This window comes from Formica exsecta, unplaced genomic scaffold (assembly GCF_003651465.1).
Source record: "Formica exsecta isolate Colony F162 unplaced genomic scaffold, ASM365146v1 scaffold93, whole genome shotgun sequence".
Classification (NCBI taxonomy): domain Eukaryota; kingdom Metazoa; phylum Arthropoda; class Insecta; order Hymenoptera; family Formicidae; genus Formica; species Formica exsecta.
This window is the reverse complement of record NW_021853696.1, coordinates 784,355-810,376: the sequence shown is the minus strand read 5'-3', so window position 1 is coordinate 810,376 and position 26,022 is coordinate 784,355. Positions and strand designations below refer to the sequence as shown.

The window sequence follows — 26,022 nt, the reverse complement described above, 5'->3', positions numbered from 1 at the left end:
TATATATATATATATATATCAGAACTTTAATACGACGTAATTCATAATTTTTATATATGCACATACACAAATAAATTGTAACTTGTGGAAATTTCAAATCTAGTTGACTTTAATTAACGAAATATAGAAATTATTATATTTTATGTAATTTATTAAGAATGTATAATAAGAAAAACATTATTATATATTATTCAAACAAGCATACAAATTTGCACGTAATTATCGTAAGATTACTTTAAATAGTTTTAATAAATCAAACACACATGTAGATATATTACATATAAAGAAAGTATTACTTTATATATAAAGAAAGTACAATACTTAAAAATCTGAGGAGTATCCTTCAGCACGGCATGCTGCCAAGAGTCATTGCTTTTTACGACCTAGCATATACACGTGCTGCACATGTGTTTCCCTATAATCGGCGTTTCTGAATGCCAAATGCACGAGACACGAGTTAAAATTTTGACTGAGATATTCGTTAGGGTTATTAACGAGATTAAAGACTTTATTTTACGGCGTTTAAGCGCAAACGAAGCAAGTTCAATTTATAAAGTGTTTATTCACTCTCTAAATTATAAACAGTATTTTTTAAAGCGAAGAGCTAATTGCTTGTGTTTTGAATTTCGCATTATATTTATAAACTTATTGATTAGAAAAGAATAAGATTTATGAAATCTTTTTTGTCACACCATGTTTTTACAAAAACATAAATAGTCATGGAGAAATGCTGAAAATAAATTTAATATCTTGGAAATATAGGAATTACTTGTTTTTTTTTTTTTTTAATATAGTATAGAGATATTTAAAAATTACAATTTTCATAAATTTAAAATCTAAGCGAAACACACACTATAAAACGTTTACTTTTATCTCTAAAATTTTACGTTTTTCCTTGATTATATATATGCTTCAATTTATAAAAATGGAATTTGTTAAGGAAAAAAATAAAAATTTTTCAACATTTTTAATAAATAATGTTTATCTTTTTTAAATAAAGGTTAAATCTTATTAGTGATGTATTCATTATATCCATCTTTTCTAAACACAGGAAAATATGACTATTTCAACGCAGAAATATGAAATGAAAAGCATTAAGTTGGTGTATTGAGAGAAGGAAAAAGCGAAAAGCTCTTGGAAGAAAATGGGCCTGAAATTTAGTAAACGATCAACCCGCATCTAAATCATTACACAATGAAAAAAGTCGCCGCTCGTTGCCCGGTATTTAATTGTATTATTGCTGTCTTTTTATTAAGAATTCCGTTTGTTTGTCTTATCTCTCCGCTCGCGTGCCGTCGATTATCCACTGCGGGAGAAACTTTGCGATGAAGACATCGTGATGCGATGTATAATTCATAACTCGATAGCTTTCCGTATATGAACAGTGTCCCGGAAAAATTCCATGTAATAATAGTAAAGAAAAACATTGTATACATTTTTCAGAAATATCCCTTCTATAAAAACAAAGGATTTAGACTGTCCATCTCATGTCCAATCCAATTTTATCTCCTTTGTCGAAATTATAACGACAATTCAGTACAATTTATCTCGTCCAAAATTCATTCAAAGGAACGTGAGATAAAAACGAATCAGGTGATTGTCAACGAGTCTCGACAGCTACGCTATTATGCGGGTGAATTCTCGACCGTAAAACTTTTTAGCGTTCGCTAACTCGAGTATCATTAATATCCGGTGACGGCGGGACACCCTGTGTATAGCTTTATAGAGTATCCCGCAGAATTAATCGCTCCGCGCGCGCGCGCGCGCGCGAAGGAAAGTCCTGGGCCGCGCATCGTCCTTTGGCTCCGGGAATTAATGAAGGATTGATATCGCGATTATGTTGTAGCAATAGCAATAGCACAGAAGAGCGATCCGACGGTGTACCGTGTAGGCCGATCGGCAGCACGGACCGCGGCGATAATTAATTGCAGGCGTGACGGCGCTTTAACGTCGTTAATTTTCATTATCTCGATCGGAATCCGCTTGTAGCGCGGAACCGCCGCCGCTTTGCAGCTCGCTAATTTCGCGGGCGCGTTCGCCTCGTAACCTCGCTTCCGGGAAACGCATTAATAATTCTCTGGATGAGAGGAGCTTTGCGGAGAGGGAGGACAGGAGGGTAGCTCTTGCAAAATTTGTCACCCGCTCGTGGCTACGGTGACGCTAATGTCACGGCCGCTCATGCGGCCGGGATTCGCGGCATGCAAGGATGCGCGCGATGCACTTTGCGTATTGTTTGGATTATTAAAGCGAGTCAAGTTAAACCTAATTATCACGGCGTTTGGTTGAACGACAAATTTCGACATCGCTTGCACTCTCTACCTGCTATGCTGCATATCAAGGCACAACATAATACAACCAAAATGCCGCCATCCACTGTTTACGCTCATCCCGCATGACAAGCTTCACATCCGCATAATTTTTTATTTTTCGAAAAACGTTATATCACTAATTTCAGATATAAAAATGTGCTAATCGTAATCTTTATATCTCGAGCATAACCGCCAATTTAATCGCTAAGAATTATTTGTACATAGCGCAACAATTTAATTTTTTTTATTAAATAAATAATAAGTTAATTAGTTAAAACAAAAATGTATATGATTGGATTAAGTGATAAAATAATATCAAAATATATAGCTATTTTATTTGACTATGCAAAATATGTATTTTTAGAGTATCTTAATTATGTTAAATTTGTTATTGAATCATATATAAAAAACTTTTACATTCTTGATAAGTTATATATAAATATGTAATTCGCAGTTTAAATTCTCATAAGAATTCTCAGACTATAATTTCTACAAATATCACCGTTGCTTTTGCCCATTGTATCTCTTATCGTGAAATCGATTTAAGAAGAATGGGTGTGTACGTGTAACATCACATTCCTTCTTATTCCTCGAGCAGAGATCCGTCAGGAAAATGGCAATAATAATGGAGGTTTATAGTACAATGGTCCATTAGATCTCGCAGCTATCGGTCAGCGGGGCCGGGTCCGCGTTTACTTAACGCTTTAAACACAAAGCTGCGGCTTAACCGGGACCTATTGTGCTTGCCCCCGGCAATTACACCAACGATTGGCTAACGAAGGCCGATCGCCTCGTCGAGTGTGCGACTCGTGTAACGTAATGATCGCCGCGCTGATTTGCTCGCCGTTACAGATTCAATTACGGACCGCGCCACGCGGCATGCCCCGCTATTTCGCACGACGCGGCACGGCCGAATGTTCCGAGATCAACGGCGGAAATTAAATTAAACCTAACGCCGACCGTATGCTACGCGCGCATAAATAACAAAAGTGACACCGCCATCGGCCTGGGCGACCTAACGAGCCTAATCCGATACTACTTGCATTGTTTTCAGCGTCGTTCGCTCGCCGCGTGCATGCACGAATTGCCGAACGATAAGTGTGGCGAGCTGTGTGAATCTACTAATTTTAAATCAAGTTTAGACCAAACAAAGGTTAATTAATTTTGACTGAAAAACAGATTGATTATCAATACCTTTTGTCCAATGTAACTTTTAATATGTATCTCTATTATTATTTTATTGTGTTGCATCCTGTTTTGCATTCTTCCATTCGCGTTTGTCAAACATTACAACACTTTGAGATTATAGAAACTTGTTTCTATACTTTTTGTATCTCTTCCAAAGAGAAAGAGAGAGAGAGAGAGAGAGAGAGAGAGAAAGTATAATTTTATTACTTAATTTATTTTTAAAAAAATGTATAAACTTTCTTGTCTTATTATATGTATATTACAGATTTCTTAAGCTCTCCGCACAAAGAAAATTTGAATAATATATGTACAGAGAATTAAAACGCGCGTATGTGAGATAAAAAATGACAATATTGAAATTGACTTTTTTGAAACTATTACTCGAGAAAACTAATTTCTTTGAAAATATAAGTACATCATCTCAGAAGAATACAAAAAATGCAGTGGGCTTAAAAACGCACGCACACACAATGCACTTCTCCATGCATAAATTTTCTTACATCTAACTGTCGTATCTAGCAAGTATGTATCTAAAAAGAAAATACAAGAAAATATTAAGTATTTGACTTTTGCAAACGTAAATTTTGTTTTCGATTGCTTAGGAGGAAGAATGCCTATAAGGTGTTCAATTGGTAAAGCAAGGTGGGGCCTGTTTTGCAGCCGATATTCGCGACTCGGTTAGTAGCTCTCGAGTTTTAGCGGCTTGACTTCAAAGGGATGCGAAAAAATTTGTACGCGACCGACTCTCTACTCTCCGCATAGGGGAATACCTTCGCGAAACGATCAACGCGATTCCCTCCATCGCGGATTATCTTTTTCTCCTTTCTGCGTGTGTTTCCCGTTTCTTTCATCTTTCTCTTTTGCGTACCTACTCGTGCAAGAGGTCGAACGTCGAGCAATGCGTGCAATTTGCATATGCGCGCCCGTTTCCCCACCCCGCTTCGTTCATGTCCTCATCATTGCGCTTTAACGCGTGTCATTTCGCGCGTGCAGTCATTTATCGCCGAGACTTTATAACGGGTGTCTTCTGCCACTATCACTCGTTAATGCTTAATGAGATTCAAAACTGGTCATCGATAATTATTCAATAGTTAACGACTTAGGATAAGATTACGTTTGAGATTTACCTCTCTTGTGAATTAAACTTTGGGAGTGCAAATAGATAATAATATCACTTTATTATTAATATAATTTTCATTCGAAGCTAATTATAAAAATATGTAACACTGAGAATATTGGGAAATCGCGGTAATGGATAAAGATTTTTGATATTCTGTTGAAGACAAATTAACTCCAAATTAACCAAGGAATTAATTAATTAATGCAAAAATGATGGAACATTCTGTGTGTATGCATATATATATGTATACATTAATTATGGAAAATAGTGTACATTTAAAGAAATCGAAGGATATTAAATCAAATTTTTTATATAATATATATATTTACATAACATTTGTATATTTACTTTACATCGTTACTGTCCAAGAGTCCTACTTCATACAAAAAAAAACGAGAAACATTACAAGAGAAATAAATAATTTATTGCTAAAGAAAATATGTAGAAAATTACTTAAATTTAATTTTAAGATTTTTTCTACAATGAATAACAACAAAGTTGAATACTTTGTAATACTAATAAGAGAAACCGGTCTATCTTCCGGATCACAGGGTCTTTGTAATTTGTATCAGCTTTCTCTCTTTCCCATCGTCGTCGGTCTCGGCTGCGAAACATGTATACAACTTTTCCAGCCTTTTTACGAGATACATCCCTGTCACCGGCGGATCGCGCGATTGGGCGTCCCGCGGGCGTGGGAGCTCCGCAGGGGTTCATGGCATGTCGTACGGTTAGTACAACTGCGCTGGGGGTGGATCGAGGCGCGCGGGACGGCTAGTAACCGCCATAGAGCAAGAAGGGGGTAGGTAAAAGCGATAGCCGGTCGGCGCAAGCGCGGCAGGGAGCCGGCGGGGGTGAGGGGTGTATCGCGGCCTGGCGAAGCCCAGTCGAGTCCCGTGAGTCCGGGCAGGCACTGCTATCGTAGGTGGCATCGTGGTGGTGGTGGTGGTGGTGGAGGTGGTGGTGTTAGGCGTCGTCCGGGACCGAGGAGAGAGAGAGAAAGAGAGAGCGAGAGAGAGATTCCTCCGAGAGAGAGAAAGAGCCGCCATCGAGTACCGCCGCCGCCGCCGTCGTTGTCGTCGTCTTCGTCGTCGTGTTTATCGCCACCGTCATCCCGTGGCTGTCAAGGCGGTGTGTCGCCGTCGCGTGTTCGGTAAAAGCCCAGCCCTGAGAGAAGGAATAAACAGCCTCCCCTCGTCTCTCTCGCGTCGCGTGTCGAAAGAGCGAGAAAAGCAGAAACAAGAGAGGGATAGAATTAATGCAAGCGAACGAGCGAAAGTGTATAAATGGGAGAGACAGAGAGAGAGAGAGAGAGAAAGAGAAAGAGAGAGAACGAACGTGACGTGAGTCGAGAGAAAAGAAGTACGAAGCGCGCTGCAGAACGTTCTAAGAAGCGGTAAATAAGTATCCGTCCCGGTTATCGTAGCGAAAAGGGAGAGGACGCGCCTACCGGTCGTACGGCGCGTAAAGTCTCGTCGAGGTGAGCTTCGCCGGCAACGAGAAGACGATGATAGGGAAGGAGGAAGAGGAAGAGGTGGAGTAGGAGGAGGTGGTGGTATATGAGGGAGAGGCGACGGCGGCGAGAGCTGTCACTTCGATCGCCATTTTAGCGCCGAGGAACGGCCGCGTAGGATACGCACGCCGGGGCCAGTGCGTACCGCGATGGATGCGCCCCTCGCCTCGCATTCCGTGCCGCCCTCGTTCTCGCCGTCTCCGAGCATTCGCGAATGCTTTCGATCCCTCTCTTCCTTTTCTCTTCCTCCCGGGGGAGAGCGCGTGCTAAAGTCGAAATCCGAGGGGGAAGCGTGCTGCGTCATTAGAATCGCGATATTTTTTTCTCTCAGCCATTGGTACAATTGGATTTTAATTCGAGAATCGCTTCGCTCGCTATCTTGGATCTCGCGCGTGTCAACGGGTATATCGAGAGGAGAGGATTGATTTCGCGTCAATTTAATGTTTTTTTTGATAGACGAATTTTTTGGTACGATGTCCACAGAGAGTGGCTTATTAATTTTTAATTTTTTTTTGTACGCTAGTCTTTTTCTCTCTCTCTTTCTCTTTTTGTATGTGTAGTGTGAAAAATACTGATTTTGCATGCTGGGGAATGTAAGGTTCTAGTGTGTATTTTAGTAATTCGAATAATATTACGGATTATTACTCTGAATCAGTTTCCGGAGTCTCGTCGGTAACGAGCATGAGTTTCATGCGCGGCAACGATTCGCGCGCTTTTCGCGACGAACTCTTGAGGTACAGGAAAGTGCAGGTAGGCAAAAAGCGCAGTTGACTAATTGTAAGTACTAACTTCACTCGTTAGTGATTCGAATCGAACGTCACGTTGCGTGTCGCGTACGTTACGACGCGATTTCTTTGGAGTCGTTTTACTTCGCTCGTGACGATAGTTAAAAATTTTGTGCGATATCGCGAATAGTTGAATGATGATTAAATTTCCAAAGTCTCGCCGGCTCTCTATTGCAACACGCGAGTGGCTGGCTCGGATTCTCAATTTTGCGCGATGTCGCGGTGGCCGGTGGCAAGCATGTACGCGTGAGTGACGTGAAATTGCGCGAGAAAGGAGCGTCGGATAAAGGAGGAGGTTACAAGAGACGTTGAAAGAACGACACTCGGATATGCGTGAGGAACGCGCGAGCTGGTGAGCGAAAAAGGAAGAGAGAGTGTGGAATGATGGAATATACCAGTGAACGAAAGAAAGAGAGAGAGAGAGAGAGAGAGAGAGAGAGAGAGAGAGAGAAGAAAGCGAGCGAACAAGTGGGAGGAAAGAGACGAAGCGAGTGAACGAGCGAGAAAGAGAGAAACGAATGTGCGAACGCGATAGAATGAATGAGCGAGTCGGAACGAAGCGAAAGAGAGAGAGAGAGAATGTGCGTGCGTGCGAGAGAGAGAGTGAGTACGAAAGAAGTCCGGCGCCATACTGGCTCCCCGCAGTTCCACGACACGCACGCATGCCGGCCGGCCGGCCGGCTAGTGATGCCGTTCGCGATTCGCTCGTCGGTCCGTCGAAAAACAACGCTATTCTCTGACGGATCGCGTTTATATTTTTTCAGATGTCAAAGCGGCGTCATCTGTCCCCGCGCCGGAATATCGTTTCGCGCGTCACCTTCGCCACCCCTTCGCCCCTCCCCGCAGCGCACGTAAGGGACGAGCGGAACGCGGCCGAGAAGAATCGAATAATGATTCTACGCGATTAAAATATTATCGTGTGACGTGCGTACGAGAGGGATAGACACGGCGGATAAACAGTGAGTGAGACGGACAGGTACATACACATGCACGCGTGTGCGTAGATTGCTCCGAGAAAACAAAAAAAAAAAAAGGCAGCTCTATAAAATTGCAAGGTTGTGATGTTGAGCTCCGCAACATCGTCGGGCTCGTCGTAGTGATCACAAGTGCTTCGCTATATTAGTGCGTCCAGAGATACGCGAAAGATCGAGTGTATTCGGGATCGCGAATGTGCGGCGTGATCGGAGAGTCACGAGACGACCCGGAATAACGATATAATAGCGAGCCCGCCGGCTGTATGTGAGTGTATATTCGCTGCTCGGAAACACGAGAAACGTGTCGAGAACGGCGGATCCCGAGTGACGTCGGGGGGGGCGCGTGCAGGACTGACTTTGCCCCCCCGCCCCTGCCTCTGCAAACATCGCCCTCGGAGGTTTGGCGCGGGTCGAAAAGAGGATCGCTCGTCGGTTTTGCAACGGTTTAGGTGAGTCTTAGACGCTTTTTTTATTTATCTATCTAAGAAAGTATCAATTTCATCCACACCTAGCTTTTGAAGCTGATATGACAAATCGGAGCTCTCTCACAATGAATAATATTATTTATCGTTGTATATTTTGAGATATTATATCGATATAATTATGGAAACTTAAAAACAATCCAACAGTATTTTTTCAAAGATGAAATTGATAATCATTGCTCTAAACAATTCTTTACTATAATTATTAAATTACTGAATTAACAATGACTATGTTTTTAATAGTTTGCATAATATTTGTAAATCTTTTTATCATTAAAACATTGAAAGCTATTGCAATATTATATTGCTTTTATGCATTTGTGGATCTTTTTTTAGAAAAATAAAAGTTAATTAAATCGTATGATAGCATAACAAATAGACCTCTTATCTTGAAAGTTGTAATGTCAGTTGTTTAGAATCTTAAAATAAATGCTCTTGAAGCTGAATATCTTTATGCAAATAATTTTCTTGAATTTACGTAGTAATTTATGAAATTCTAAATTAGTTTAATAATATTTCAATAATAACTAATAATTTACATATACATGCAAATAATTATTTTATGTTATTTTATTTAAGAAAAATATAAATATTGTCAAAAATATGTGTGACTTCCTTCTATAATAAATTTATATAAGATATATTTGCAAATTAATATAAATAGTTAATATAAAAAATATCTTAACTTGTAATATTTTCATAATTTCACTTGTCTCACTCGCTAAATTAGATGATTAAAATTGTTTTTTATTTCTTAAATTAGGCGAAATTATTATTTGTATAACATATATAGTCTGATTGTGAATAGAAATATAAGTAAATTTTTTTTCTCTGTGGTACTTTTCTTTGATACTATGATATTTTTTTCTAATTTGTCTAAGTTTTTAACTTATCTATTTCTAGTGTGGATGAGTTTTAAATTTGAACAATATAAGCATAATCTTATGAAATGTTACTAATTTAAAACAAAAAATTTAAATCTATTATTTTATATTTATTTAGCGCCGAATTTAGGTATAATGATAAAAAAGTGGAGTAATTTATTCGTTTATGAAATTCCATATATAAATAGGTATCTGAATTCTTCTAGTCTTTGCTGTCAAACGTTTCGCTGGCACGGTAAACGCAAATTTATCATTGTAATATATGCAAATTGTGTCAGATTCCTTTTCCTGTCTTCACGCAAATGAAGTGTTTTCTAGTCTTCAGGGTTAACCCTTTCGTGCTCATAGAATGAAATATACTCTTCCTACTTATCTTGTCGTAAGCCATGTTCAGCGTATGATACTTATCGCAGTGGTCGTTAAGATGTACATATTTTCACAAATTTATTTCAGTTGTAGCTTTTAAAAATACAAGCACAGCTTTAAAAATTGAATATAGAATATAAGATTTCGAAAAGAGCATCATTAACACAAAAAAACGGTTTTACATACACATTCACCTGATTATATAGTATAATAATAGTTAAATAGTAATTCTCAAATAATAGTAAATAGTAATGTAAATCTTTACAGTCATATACATGATAATTTATTATTAAATTATTAATAATTTTCGCGTAATTTTAATAACACATTTATTTTTATGTATAAATTGCTATAAATTTCCTTACAATTTATACATTTCAAAAATTTAGCGAATAAAACATTGAGTAAAAGATTAGCAAGTGGCAATCAAAGAGAAATTAGCACACTGAAAAATTGATCAATAATTCACTCAAGTAATATCAATTAATTTTATAATTAATATCTTATAATTTTGCACTAAAATTTTTATTTAATACTTTATCTCTCGAATTTATTTTTATGTATAAATTGCTATAAATTTCCTTACAATTTATACATTTCAAAAATTTAGCGAATAAAACATTGAGTAAAAGATTAGCAAGTGGCAATCAAAGAGAAATTAGCACACTGAAAAATTGATCAATAATTCACTCAAGTAATATCAATTAATTTTATAATTAATATCTTATATAATTTTGCACTAAAATTTTTATTTAATACTTTATCTCTCGAATTATCTATAATAATATTTATGCTTTTCTGATCGCTTTCAAATTATAAAGAGAGAAATAGATATTTCTTAAAAATTATTGTTCATGTTTTTTTGAGAAAAATTGTTAAACTTTTCATTTCGTTTTATCGAAATTACTTTGCGATAGTGAATAGCACAAAGCATGTTATCATAACAAAAAAATTTCATTTGGCCTATTCGCGCATGTCACTTTACCTCGATTTTATTGAAATTTAGATTAGTATTGCATCTTACTTATTCGGGGCCAAATATCCACGTAATCCGCCGCGCGATTGTATGTGTGATTTAACGTCATACCGTGCATTTGTTGATAAGTCGATGATGCTGGTGATATTCTCTTAGTAAGGTGAGCCGCATAAGTGTATAATTTACGAAAAGCATAGCATTATACGCGGTGTACAACGTTACTTTCCCGCACCATTTTCCCGCGCAGTTCAGCACCTCGATAATGATATTACGCTTAATGAAGTGCCTTGGCCAGTAATTTACTGTAATTCACTTGTATTCAATTCGTTATATACATTCGTATTACGCGGATTTATATCATGTAATAGCAGTAATCGTTCACACATAATTATTCTCATACTTCATTCAAGAAATACGACACATATTTTGCTTTTTGATATTTTGTAATCGATCAAAAATTAATAAATTTACTGCGTGTATTTTGATAATGATAAAAAACAATATTTAATGAGACATAAAATACACACATTAGCAATATTATTAAACTTTTAATATTAATAATAATTAAAACTTAATAATAAATATGATGACAAAAAATATCAATAATAATAATAATCGCTATTGAATGCGCAATCAAGGGAATAAACTACAAACATATTAAAATGGTATAAAAAATTTGTTTTAATGTTTGATTAATTTTCTTCATCTCTCGTTATTATCTCAATCGGGATAAAGATAGGTACAATAAATATTTTTGTATCAAAGTACTCCTCTGCAACAGTACTTTACATACTTCTAAATATGAATGTTATTCTAATTATATATAAAGTCCATAAACTACAGAAAATATAACTATATATAACATATTATAAAATAAGATTTTTTAGTAAATAACAGTACTTGGCATGATAATTAGTCCATCTCTTTCGAAACTGGAACAGAGTTTTCTCCAGGCTTTCTTTATGCTCGGACGGACGGACGGACGGTGCCGGTAACGCAAATGACGTGTTCGACTCTTCGGAACGCGCGTTCTAATGAACCTCATCTAGATAACGCGAGCGCGAGCGCTCCATTCTTTTTCGCCTCGTCACGCGATCGATCGTTCGTTTCTTCGCGTTCGACATTTAATAATTGGGAGCCGCATTAGGAAATCATTCGGTACTTTCGATGCGGGAGGTCCGCGACTCCGCTTGACTCGTCCATGTCCGCAATGATGAAATATCATATTATCAATGCGTTTCCATCATCGCGCTTTTCAATGAACTTCCTCTCGCACCGCGAGAATTTGCAAGATAAGAGCGAATCGAAAAAGAATCAGTACTTTCGAAAAATTATTCGAATATATCGATCGTCTTTTGAAGTACCGAAATGATATCAAACGTATATCGGTCGTATAAATTGCTCAAATGCCGATTATTTTTAATAATAATAGCAATAGGCTCAGAGTATAAACAATTAAATGGGAGATAATATTGATGCACGAACTTATTATTGTTAAATTTTATTAACAAATATGCATTTAAAAAATGTACGTTTTGGATCATTTTTTGGTCCATCTTTAGCATGAATATAAATATGTAAAAAATTTAAAACTTGATATATACAATATTTGTTGTCCCAGTCAAATTTTAAATTAAAATTAATAATCAAAAAGGAAGGTTCACTATGAAACCCGCATAAAATCTGTACAAATTAATGGACAATGTCCAAATGCCATCGCCACATGTATATCGTCGATGGTTTACAATATAATTATTATTATATTGATTATATTTGAATTTTGAAACTTGACATGCACAACATTTGTTGTTGCAGTCAAAATTTCAAATTAAAATTCATAATCAGAAAGACAGGCTTACTAAAATCCACATAGAATCTGTACAAATTAGTGGATAACATTCAAACGCCATCGCCACAGATATATCGTTGATGATTTACAATATAATTATATTATTAAACATTTTATTATATTGTAAATCATCGACGATATACGATGGTAATCTGGTGATGGCGTTTGGACATTGTCCACTAATTTGTACATATTCTACGTGGATTTTAGTGAGCCTTACTTTCTGATTATTAATTTCAATTTGGAATTTTGACTGCAACACTAAATGTTGTGCATGTTTGAAAATTCAATTTTTACATATTTATATCCATGTTGAAGATGGACCAAAAAACGGCCTAAAACGTACATTTTTAATGCATATTTATTAATAAAATTTAAAAATAATAAGTTTGCGCACCAATATCTGCGCCTTGGCTTTTATCTGCCAGTATCTCCACTTAATTGATTATTTTCATTGCTTATTTTTGATTGGACTATAGAATTAATATTTGACTTACGGCGATTTTCACAAATTAAGCTTAAAAAAAGGTCAACTCCAAAGCAGTCAAAGAAACCTAAAATAAAAAATAGCTTAGTAGAGATGTAACTTTCTGTATGTAAATGCTTGTTCTCTCTTTATGTAGATTTGTGCTATCTTCACATAGATTATATGTGACTGTGTCTACGAACTCGCTCCTATATTTTTGTCTTAAATTATTTTAGAACAGCCCGATAAATTTGTAATGAATATAGAGACCCCTGAATTATCCCTCTGGTCCTCTCGGGGAATGAATAAAAACAGACTTGCTTCCTTTTTTTTCTCTTGTTTTCGCGCGTCTTCGTTTCGGCACTCTGGTTGAAGTTAATCGACGCCGCAAAAGAGTTCGCTGCCGACTACTGGCGACTTTAAAATACGGCCAGCTTTCGTGGCTCTGACCATTAACAGGCGGCGCGGTTAACCTCAAAAAGTCTACGGGTCGGCCTTCCGCGGGCAATTTCACCGGTATATGATGAGGAAGGGTGGCAACGCGCGAGGAACCAGGTCGGCCGTTCGTTCTTTTTCTCCATGCCTTTTCCGGTTCCCGACTCGAAAAAGAGCGATCTCGCAGCGTTATCGGAGAATAACGACCTTGCCATCATCTTTCCTGTGTTATTTAAGAATAATAATGCACTTTTTAACCGAAACCATTTAACGATTTTTTAATAATATCGTTTCTTATCATATATAATTTTTTCTATTATTTACATCGAGATACATAGAAAAGTTTTGCAATTTACTTATATAACATTCTTGCATTCATATTTTGAGAAAAACAAAATGCGAAATATCAAATGACAATTAACTGTTTTTGTTTAGAAGTTTATTATAATTTTTTCGTGATTGTAAATCTGGCAAATATGCTCTTATTTCAACCACATACTAAAAGCGAATCCCTTTTGAAATACGACCCAACTATAATCCGATTGCGCGAGAAAAAAAATGTAGCCAAGATTATTCGGACCTGGGAAAAGAGATACCTGAAATAACAGGCGCGGAGGGTTTGCCGGATTACATCGTGTATTTGTTTAGAGGGGTCGATACGCGGATTGTTTCTGGAACACGTTGGCACTCGAGTTTGTTTAATCTCTTCATCGGTAAAGACGCGTGTTATATGTTTAATTAGGATCAAAGGCTAGCACATCGTGACAACGGAAATATTTATAATACTTTAACACGAAGGTTTGAAATTCATATAATTTTAAATTAAATTATTTTATTTTATTTCTGTTATGTTTTTATTCCTACAAATACATAACTATAAAGATTATTTTTTTACACATAACTTGTTTGTTGGCAATTTTACCAACACATTTACAACATAATTTTAATTCACAAAGATCTTGTTATTTTCCAATTTTTCAATTTGAGAGAGAAAGAGAGAAAGAAACATTTTAAAAAACACTGCGTTAGTTAATAATAATACAACAATAATGTTTATTTTAAGAAATTGAATTTAGAATAGTAAAATGACATTTAGGTAAATGACGTTATTAAAGATCGTGAAAATTTTTATTTATTAAAGAGAAACCCGTATATTTCTCAAATTAATTGATATCGAAGGATGATTGTGTGAAATTTTGTATATCGCGATGTTCTTACATCACTACAACGTTTGTTAATATTTGCCACTGCCGGGTTTCGAGCTTTACATGGTGCACGCCACGCTTATTAATCGAGACGGTACCAACGTAAATCATCGACAAACGTAAATCAAGGGGGAGGATGAAGAGGCGAGAAGCAACGAGGAAATCACTCCGTTCCAAAGAAGAAGTCGCGAGATCCGAGTCGAGAGCTCAACCTGCTCGCTCGCGAGTTCTCCTCTCATTATCAGCGAGACGCGGATACATATTTTACGAAAGTCCAGAGGTGAGCTCTCGTGGTCGTGACGAAGAGGTAGAGATCACCAGCAGACGAGGCGGAATTAAATGTAAGAAACAGGAAGAAAGAGAAAAAGAGAGAACGATCACGGGCGGCGTTGGCGTTCCGTGGAAAAGGACAGAGATGAGGCGAACAGACAGGCGGATGGATTCGAAAGGACTGGCCGCGAGAGAGAAAGGGGACCGAGAAGAGGATCGCGCGCGGAGGTAAGGCCCCACGTCTTTGCCTCCCTTCTACCCATCACGCCGCCCGGCCGAGATAACTGAGGACACCGAGGCCCCGTGGGACTGGCGAGCCACGGGTTTGTTCCTTCTCTTCTCTCTCACGGATACGAAAGCAAGAATCTAGGACTCGACGTGTATACACGTCTGCACTTATATACACGGTGTCCCTTGGGTTTGCTCGTCGCCTTTTCCCTTTAATACTGCAAGTATAGTGAACCTAAAATTTATAGACTAGTTTTTTTTTCCGATACATATTTCTCAAGACTCAAAAGTGTAATCGCATACAAAAACAATAAAAATAAAAAAATTGTGTAATCTATTGTGCTTTAGGATAATTATAAAGATAATTGTTAATTTAGTAATCTTGATTAATATTTATGACAGCAAAATAATTTTTTAATTAGGAAGATATTAAATAAAGTACGGATTGAAAATTCTTCTAGGGCATTAAATAATAATTTCCAGTAGTAATGCAAAATATTCACGCACACATACATTATTAAAATATTAATAATAACATCTTTTATCTGCTTTTAAATAATTCTTGCGGTATATTCGTAAATATATTTTGTTCCGAATAATTTGTTTCGAAAATTCGACAGTAGATAAATCGTTGAAAACTTAATTTTGATTACTTCTACAATTTTTTCAATTTTTTATTTTCTTCTTTTACTCAAAATCACAGAATAATATACGCTCTGTTTATCTACAAAATGTTTAATAGCTACAGTTATAAAAATCATTATACGCGAGAAGTAGAGTCGTTGAGACAAATCGATTTGCCGAAGAACGCGGAACCGAGAGCAGAGGCGTTGAACACCCAGAACACCCTGTATAGGCTTAGGCCGTATTCGAGGAGAGGCTTCTCATGCACGAGGCCATGCCTCGCTCGTTCCTTCTCGTGCGCCACGTTTGCCATAAGGGCGCCATGCCCGGTTGCATCATTACCGTGCGCGCGCTCGTCATACAGCTCGTTTCATCTGCGAGCAGCGGAAAGATACATTTAGATTGTGCATATAAGAGAGAACTCTGCGAGTATTTCTCTCTTTAATTCGATTGAATCGTTCATTTTAGAAAGGATTTGATTCCACGAATGTCGAAAATGAGTTTTCCTTATATATATAGGCTCTTTCTATGTAAATGTATGCGTAGAAAAGACTATTTTCAGCTTTAGTATCTTTCATTTTACTGAAATGACTAGCATTTTACTAAAATGAAATGACTTTATTAATACTACTAGATGTTTCCTGAATAAGAATTTTAAAGTTTTTAAAAATAGATATTTTAGTTTGATTATATTACTATATGTAATTTGATGTGACATAACTATTTTTATATATAATATAAGCACGTGAAAGAGGATTTTTAATGGTTAAATATCAGAAAGATGATGAGAGAATCGTCAGTTTCATGTTGAATTATCGGTTATCGATACGCAATGTATAAACAGAAAACTAGACTGAAAATTAAAACGTTTAATATATCGACCATTGTTGAATTCTGTCGATGAGACTTATACATAATACGCGCTACATAGCTACCGGATTCTAATATAAATTCTTGGAAAAATCCAAATATCGCAATCTTACCCTGTTTCTCCTTGTGTTTCATTTATCCATTTCTTCTCTATCTTTCTCGAATCTAATGCTCATATCATTTTCATCCAGTCTTTTGCTATTTATTTTCCTTTTTCCATGTACCAATAATCATTTTCAAAGCATACATATCCTATTCGTAAATTCTCTAAATTTATCATTTAAACTACTTATTACAAAACAAGATACACAGACAATACTTTTTTCAAATATTAACAAAATATTTTATAGCGATCAGAACTTCTCATACGGTGTTAAAATTCTAGCGGTCTTTATTGTCTCCTTTGCATAGGCGAAATTTACATGCTCGACTCGCTCTCCAGTCTTCAAGTATGAATTCTCGATTTGCCAGTAGTAGATAGAAAAATCGCCAGTCCAGCGGACTTTACTCTCGGCCCGGAAACGTTTCGAATCGTTCTCCAATATATGACTCGTGCGTGTTTGGAATAAATCCCGATTCCGAATGCGAAGGATGCTATGCGCCAGGATTCAGAATTTTCCTTAGGTCGGCGCGTAATGATCAAACGATGTATGCCATCTTAATCGCGGATTGCGTTCACGTAGACGTTTGTTCCTATGCAGCTTGCTGATGCGCACGCTTTATCATCAACCGCGGGAGTTATCTCGTGTCAAACGAGTGGGTCACGTATCCGATAAGACGGCGATGTTCTCAGAAGCATCTTCGAGGAACTCGAGTTGACGCAAGTTGAAACATCTGCCGCAGTCGACGCGAAATTTGTTGTTTTTATCTCAATTTGTTTTTAATCTAATTCAGAGAAATTTATAAATAAATATATCGGCATTTGTTAAAATTTCCGAAAGCAAACAAATTATATTATATTTATAATAGTTATAATTATTATATATCATGTGGCATATGAAAGATAAGCGATATCAGAAAGCTTGGCACTTCGTATATTATCTCAGCGAAAATATATTGCACATCAGCATTCATAATTTAAGAAAAGTGGCCGTTGATTTCTTGCAACGTCACAGATATTTCTGAAGAATCGATTGCAAGAATTTTTCATATAATTGGCGAAAAATAAAAAATAAAAGCGAAGGAATATTAGATATAAGTACCATATATATTGGCAAATAATATATGCTACATTCGCGACAAATATAAATTTTATTCACTAGACTGCGCGACACGACGAAATTCAATGACACCAAATTCCAGGCGCTCCTGGTGCCGTCGGAAAATGTACGTCACATTCGAATTCCGATTACCTCGGCGTAATACAGCGGAAGTCAATATTGGCGTGCTCCGAAGGAGTTACCGCGACGGCGGAGTTTAAAGGACGTCGCTCGGCTCGCTTTCCCGGAGACCGGCGGCCGCCAACGGGTTCCGCGCGTACAGCAGGACGAGAGGCTTTCATTGTGATTTCGCGAGCGAATTCGTCGAATATCTCGGAATTCGGCCCCGAGCGGCATGTTCTTATATCCTCTCTTAGATGGTTGTCGGTATTTCTATACGAACGCTTACTATACCTCTTTCTACCTCCCTCCCACCTTCTCTCTCCCTTGTATATTTTCTTTCTCGTTTTTGCTTCCGAATCTCCCTTCTGCCTCCTTTTTCACCGTATTCGTTTTCTCATTGTCAGTGTCCGTCTCTTTGTCTCTTATCTCTCTTCTGTTCTTTCTCCCGAGGCCCCTGTTTGCCCGTAGCACTCTCGTGGAACTTCTCTCGCGTTGTCCCTTCTTCTTCTCTCATACTTCTTTCGCTTCTACTGCGTTCTCACTCTTCCGTAGAAATTCTCTTCTTCTCCTGTCTTTCAAGTCGCCTCGAGCTTTCCAAACTTTACTATCTTCTCGTGTCTGAAAGACGAGAGAAGAGAGCTAGTACCTTCTTTCCCTTTCTCATCATTCTTCTTGCAATCTTTCTTCGTCTCTTGTTAGATCTTTTAGTATTCCCCTATTCATTTCTTACATATATTGTGTGACGTGTGAATTTGTGTTTCTCTGATTGATAAGCCGAATAACTTGTATTATTTCATTCTTACCTTTATATTTGTTCTATTATTTTGTTTTTTTATTTCTTTGTAAATTCTTTAATAATCGATTATTTTGAACTGTATATTATATTGATATATATATATAATGTACTCTGTATCCAACAGGGCAAAATAAGCTACAGTCGTATACATATAGTCAAATATAATAAATATAGTATAAAGACAAATGTAACAACACATTCATTTTGATAAAGATTAAACTAATGAAATCTAAAAAATAAATTATTGAAAAATTTTGTAAATCAAAGTATTAGTAAAAATTAAAGAAAATATTTCTCGAATGAAGTATTATTAAATTAGTATATCAATTTTTTGTCTACGTAATAAACGATGGTTATTAATACATGCCAAATTATTTTTGAATTTTTATGTATATAGTTTCTAAGAAGATTGTAAAAATGCTAATGCATTAACAATCGTTTTTCTTCATTTTTATCTGTGCATCTCTTTTCTTTTTTCTTTATTTTTTCCTCTCTTTTCTTTCTTTACTTTTTACTTTTTCGACTTCTTGATTCGTCTCTCCTTAGACTACCTCATCCCTCTATGTACAGTACTAGAAATCTTTGTCTCTTTACTCTCCTCGTTCGCTTTGTTCATTATCCCTGGGGTCAGGGCGTTCCTCCGGTTCTTTCCTGCTCTAGCTCGCGTGTCTTCGCTTTTCATCCGACGCTGCTGGCATCGTTGTCGTCGTCGTCGGTGGTAGCGACATCGGCGTTGACGTAGGGCGAACTTCTTTTCTTAATTTTCTACGAAGAACGCGCCTCCGCGATTAAGACAAAGTACGTACAACGGATCTATCGAGCCATGCAGACCGTGCGCCGCTGACTTCTTTGTCGTATTCGCGACGGAAAAGTGCCTTTGAGATTCCCTAACGACGAAACTTTGGATAATTGGATGTAATGCTTACTTTTTATGAGGGAATTTCTATGCCGAAACTACGCCAGTAATATCGCCCGGCCAAACTCAAGCCGAATCTTTTCGAATTAATATTACAAGGGAAAGACATCCATGTTTTGCGTTTTTTGTACCCGGGGCAAAATAAACTACAGTTTTATATAGTGGGTCAAGTGTAATAAATATATAAAGACAAATGTAACAACACATTTACTTTGATAAAAATTAGACTAATGAAATCTAGAGAATAAATCACTGAAGAATTTTGTAAATCAAAGTAATATTAGTAAAAGTTAGAGAAGATATTACTCGAGTGAGGTATTATTTAATTAGTATATCAGTTTTTATCTACGTAATAAACGATGGTTATTAATACATGCCAAATTATTTTTCTATTGTTTGATTTTAAGAATAAAATTAATTGGAGCAATTTAAATTGACTTGCATAAATAAGACAAAATTTAATTGACTATTAAGAAGACACCCAATGTTAAAAATTGAAATTATAAGCAATAATCGTCTTTTAATAAATTTATCTAGCACGATATTATGTATACAAACAGACTCATGCGGTATCGCGATTCTAAAGGCGAATCTACACAAACCACCCTTAATGTTTATGCCGAATCAATCAACGCAAAATGAAAAGAAACAAATTGAGTAAACGATGTTTCCATAAAATAATCACTTGAATCGAAGGAAGTTGAGCCATCCTCTACAGCCGTTCACTATGAAAGATCATACGGTACGATGGTATGAATCATTCAAAGTGAAGCATGTAAACAGAGTTTCAACCTATAAGTGATTCGTGAAAGTACATTAGAAGACTTCGTTTCGCGCGTGGTTATAGAAGTTAGATTTATATAGATGATGTGAAATGAATTATGATTCAGTTATTGTACGAATAGATATTGTGTATGCGACTTTTAAATGAAAAGAATTTATCTATATTTCTTCAACGATGTTTTAATCTTTTTACTATCAATATTAGAAAATAGTGTTATTTAAATGTCATTAAAATAGCCATAAAATAATTAATGTTCTTGATATTCGCAAATTATGAATAGATTCAATTAATATTAAAACAGTACATATATATATAAATTACATATTAAAATTATAAGATTATAATATCCCAAATTGTCTGATTTTTATAAAGACTAACGAAAGAAAGAAAGAAAATGTTTATGATAAATTTCTGACGATAAGCTGTTTTGTTTATCACATAAACGATTCCCATAGGATCATCGAGGAGTAACTTTTGTAAATTTCAACTTTATTTCGCAAAGGTGGCAATAATTCGCACAACGTGTGCTCCCGACATTAACGGAAACGCGCCATCGCTCATCGGCAGCGAGGAGTCCGGGATCGCGTCCCGGGGTCAATTCCTGAGATAATAAATCAGTACACGCGTTAGGACGATAAATCACGACGTTCCACGTCGGCGCGCCCGGTACCTCTACGTTCGTCTTCGGCGTTCGCCGAACCACCTCGCGATTAGGGGCACCCAAGTTTCGTTTCTTCAGGACGCGACGTTATCTCGATCATAATCGCTGAAGTTCGTGGCACGACCGAGATCCATCCCGCTCGGGCGATTTTATTTTTGCTGAAGATTCGCAGATTGCATCGCGACCGCCATGCAAAAGATCCGTCTGTTTTTATTCAAATGCGTGGGATCGATGTAATCTCGACACGGCTGTTCCCGCATCGCGTATTATTAACGATAACGAATCGCGCGCTCTTACGATTTGCATTTTTTTCGCTGATGATACTTACGGTACTTTTTTTTACATATACTCACAATGCAATACTTCGATTTTTTTTTTTTTATGTAGAGTGTATATATTTATTTGTTAAATTCAACGAGATTCGAAAAATATTCGTTAAATTTTCAATCCGTTTTTATCAAAATAATTTAATATTTTTTATAAATATGTAATATATGTAAAATAATGCAATGTGTTTCTTATTGTAATGTTTTATATGTACTTCTTTTCTCTCCGTTTATTATCATATATGATGAAAGTTTATAAAATCAGGCATTTTCATTATGCTATTTTTTGAGATTTTTTTTGTATTTTATATTTCTTCTTTGATATTACTTTATATATTGAATTGTATACCAAAATTAAGTTTAATTGTTCTGTAATAAGTCATAAAGATGATTAATTACGAAATTCTAACCTAGCAAATTTTCTCTCTTGGCAAGGATCCACTCTCGGGTGGTCGTTTTTGCCGATACAAGTTAAAATGTAATTTCCGTCTGGGTTTTCGTAATTTTGACCGAAACTGAGCGTCATATAGGACTGCGTTTTGTATCTCTCTTATCTCTCTCTACCTGCTATCTTCTTTTTGCGAGCGTAATTATCCCGGTGCGGTGTGCAAAATTTAGAATACACATTGCTCAGCGAGATATATCAAACTTAACTTCAGACTCCCGAACTAATTTATCGTAATGAGGAATAATGAGCGGCAATTTTCTCCTCGCTGAGCATATCGTATCGATTTCTCTCATTCTTTCTTTCTCTTTTCCTCCCTCCTTTCTCACTCGCGCTCCTTCCATCGACAAAATCCCGAAATACTTTAATTAAAATCTCAAGTGATTATTTATTGTACATGATTTTTGCGCTTTAGTCGTTATGGAATCGGCGAAGATTGTGGATTTTGCGCGAAATTAATATTTTTCGGAGATTACGGCAGATTTGTATGGATGGTCACCGGCTATGAAAATTGGAAAATAATTCGTTGACGATGAAGAGCTTGATATGACGCGGAAAGGGTGTAATAGCTCTCTCACAGAGTGCGTTTGTCTTCTTTCGTCTATTAAACTCCGCCTGGTCAAAACCGTCAATTACATCATAATTGCGGGGCGGGAGGTAACGCCGGTGAATCGCATCTCGCTTTATGGCTTTCCGAAGATTACTTGCCGAAAGTTCATCGACTTCCTTCCCGCAGTCGACGAGTCGATGGGGCGAGACGCGGTGGAATTTAATCGGCGTCATCGCCCGTCGTCATCGAGAATCACAGATCGGCGTAACGTGAACCTTTGCAGGCATATAAAAGAGATAGGTATAATAGATAGAGGGATGTGATTACATGTTCAGAGACTTCAGTTCTTTCGAGATATAAGAAGGAATACAGTATCATGAAGTGAAAAATAATAGTAATTAAAGCACAAATTTGATAAAAATAATATTCGATTCTTATACAGGAACTTATTAAGGGATTGATATAAAATCTAGTATGATTAGAGAAAAAGAGAATATTAAAAAAATATAAAAGATGATATTATAGTTACATTACGTGTGTTAATAACATGAAAGGGAATTTCAAACGCGCCTCCCCTTCTTCCTCAACCCTATTCACTTATGATATATTACATTATAGTTTTATGAATTATGAATAAGAATTTAAATTGTTATTATGTAAGCGAATTAGAAAACTTCAATTTTACTTTGCTAAAGCGAAATATAGAAGCATTATAGTGATCTAAGAAAATTAAAATTGATAAATGTATGCAAATTATAATTTTAATAAATTATAATAAATTTATTTAAAAAAATTTATTTATAGTATTCTAATATGTGATAATGAGAAATTAGTGTATGCAAGAAATATATATTTTTAAATATTTGAAGCATAGTGAAACGAAAGAGAATCAGAAATTGAGTGAAAAAAACAAAGAACAGATAACAGAAAAGAATCTGTTGGAGGGAGTGATTCTTGTGAAACATTTGTTTGAGAGAGAGTCGATCTTCTTGATTCTCGATGGAAGAAAGGAAGGTATATATCGAGACTGCGTTATCTTTCCATCGAGAAACGTTGCGCTCGGTGAAAAGAAAAAATCATCCTGATTAATTTGATGCTGCTCACTAGTGCGTAGTCTGACCGACGTTCCGACAGGGATCTATCATCGCTGACGCACGATTAAAGTCGGTAGATAAAAGTGATAGCGTCGAATTTATCAGATATATTATTGCAATATAATCATAAAAAATATGTGTGAAGAAATACATATATACATTTAATATAATAAAGATTAACATTAAAATAGAGATAAATATGACATATATTAAAGCATTCATATGATAAAATAAAAATAAAATATTATCTGATGTAGAAACAGAGAGAGAGAATAGTTGTTTCATTAAAAAATTTATTTTAAAAAATCTATTTGTTAATTTTTGAAAATCTCTACTGAAATTTACGTTTGCATTATTGAAAATCTATAACATTTCTCATCACAGATGAAGAACAGAAAATTTCAAAAAACATTATTCAAAGATGTATTAAATTGATTTTCGCATTCATTCTTTGAACTTTTATGATAAATTATAAAAGTCTAAAGAAATTTGATCTATAACTGATATTATGAGAATGAGAGGTCATTGCATCCATGGGGTGGTTTTAGGCTGACAACACACACACATTGCTCATGTTCTTGTTATATGAATTTTCTGACCTCCTCTCGTTCTCTTCATATCCCTCGCTCCCCTTACTAAAGAGCAACAGCTCTCCACAAGTACACTTCGAGCTTGCATGAAACTGCACTCGACCTCGTTGCGTTCACAATTCTCTTCTTTGAAAAAGAGATTAACATTCAATTGTCTACGAGCTCCGTATTTTGTTCATCGCTTTTTTTCTTTACCGTGTTACAAAATCCTAAAATTTGTGTTCAGCATTTAAATAAATGTTTTATCTTATAATTTGTTCTTACAAATACTACTAAATTATTACTAACACATAGCTTTTGGAAAATGAATAAAATATTTCAAAGTATATATATTAACAAAGTTTGGGGAATTTCAAGAATATTATTTACAACAATTATTCAATACAATTAGTGACATTAATGTAAGCAATGCAGGATTTTTTACTTTGAGGTCACATGAAGTCAGAAAGAATTAAATGATCGAGCACAGTTCTCCGTAACTCGGTAATCGTAATTTCCCCCAAAATATCAATGCAGATATTAATCTCATTCCATAAGTGCTTTCGATGATTCATTCAAAAAGCTTTAAAACATGCCGCGCACTATATCGCTATAATACGCGGCGAGTGATAACGCTACCGTGACATGCACTAAAATCAACAGATAACGATGTCCCTGTCGGCGCCGTAAAAACAAAGCGTTACATATATTAAATGCTACGCGGATCCGATCGTTTGCTTTCTTGTAAAATCTGTCGACTCGTCTTTACGACGTGTAGCAACACGCGTTCTTATCCGCGCGAGAAAGATCCACGTGAGAAAGATTCGCGTTTTTATTCTTTTATTTCACCCCACATCGTTCTTCGCATTTATAATCTCGCTGGCCAACCACGCGCGTCCATAATGACTCACTTTAACTATGAAGTATTGTAAAATGAGATTAGATTAAAGGCAACTTTGTGTTGCGGCGAATTAAAAATTGTGATGTTATTATCAAGGTTGCTATTTTTTATTCGTTTATTAAAATAATAAAATTATACAGAATCTCAGATGAATCTTTACATATATCTTAATTAAATACATTTAATGTTTTCTTGTGTGTTTTAGATACATATATATATAATATTTTATGAAAAGAGATTATTATATATTATACATAAATCAAAATACTTTGGGAGCAATATATACAATATTTTAAGAATAAAAAGGATTTTTTCTTTTTAAATTAAATATATCTATGGACATGTGTAATATAATAAATGTAATATATAGAAAAACAATTTACCAGCTATAAACATACAGTATTTATGGAATTTTTGTTATTTGTTAATTAATTTTTTCAACACTGAATGATCTTGGCGAATAACGTTTGTGTAGAGAGTATTACAATTAGAATCCTGAAATGTTTAACTTTAATTTTAATTAATTTTGTTTTTGCGTTATAATGAAATATAAAATTTTATTTTGTTATTTTGCTTATTTTTCATTTTATCAATATTCGATATATCCAGCTTTTGTAAAAAGAGGATATATGATATCAGATTTTCTTCCTGTAATCCCAGGAATCTGTTCGCGTGCGCTGCAACAAATTTCATCACGTGCACGCACGTGGGCGAGTCCGAGATTTTTTGCGGGAAAGAGAGAGAGAGAGAGAGAGAGAGAAAAGACTAACAATTAGAGAGAAAGAGAGAACAAGAGGAACATCCAGCAATCCCAGCAACTCGAGCGATGTAAACGCGCGTCAATCCGTGACGCAGGGCGTCGCTTTGCTACGTTTTGTTTATTTTTCGAGGAAAGCGCTCACACAAGCAGCACGTGGCAGCTACCGCTTGCGAATGACACGTGTGCATACAGCACTGCACTTCCTTGTCCCGCGTTCCCGTTCCTCTCTTCGTCGTTGTTCGCTCATTCACAGTGGCTAATCGCCGGCAACACGCGTTTGCACGCAGAAGAAAAAAAGGCGCGACATGTCGCCGCGACAAGGGCACGATAATTCGCGCGAATAATGACGATGTAGGG

The 26,022-nt window shown here is 36.0% G+C and overlaps 1 protein-coding gene across 6 annotated transcripts in view; it reads left to right on the top strand.

Annotated features, from left to right (window-relative positions):
• The first annotated feature begins 5,495 nt into the window (after positions 1-5,495).
• The window catches only part of LOC115245215 (plexin-A4), a 299,315-nt gene continuing 278,788 nt past the window's right edge, over positions 5,496-26,022 (top strand). Inside the window, exons 1-3 of one of the 6 annotated variants that reach the window (XM_029823421.1) lie at positions 5,556-5,767; positions 6,783-6,877; positions 7,677-8,335. The gene's annotated coding sequence lies outside the window, so the exon portion shown is untranslated. The other 5 variants (XM_029823419.1, XM_029823422.1, XM_029823420.1 and 2 more) reach the window with 5 other exon arrangements.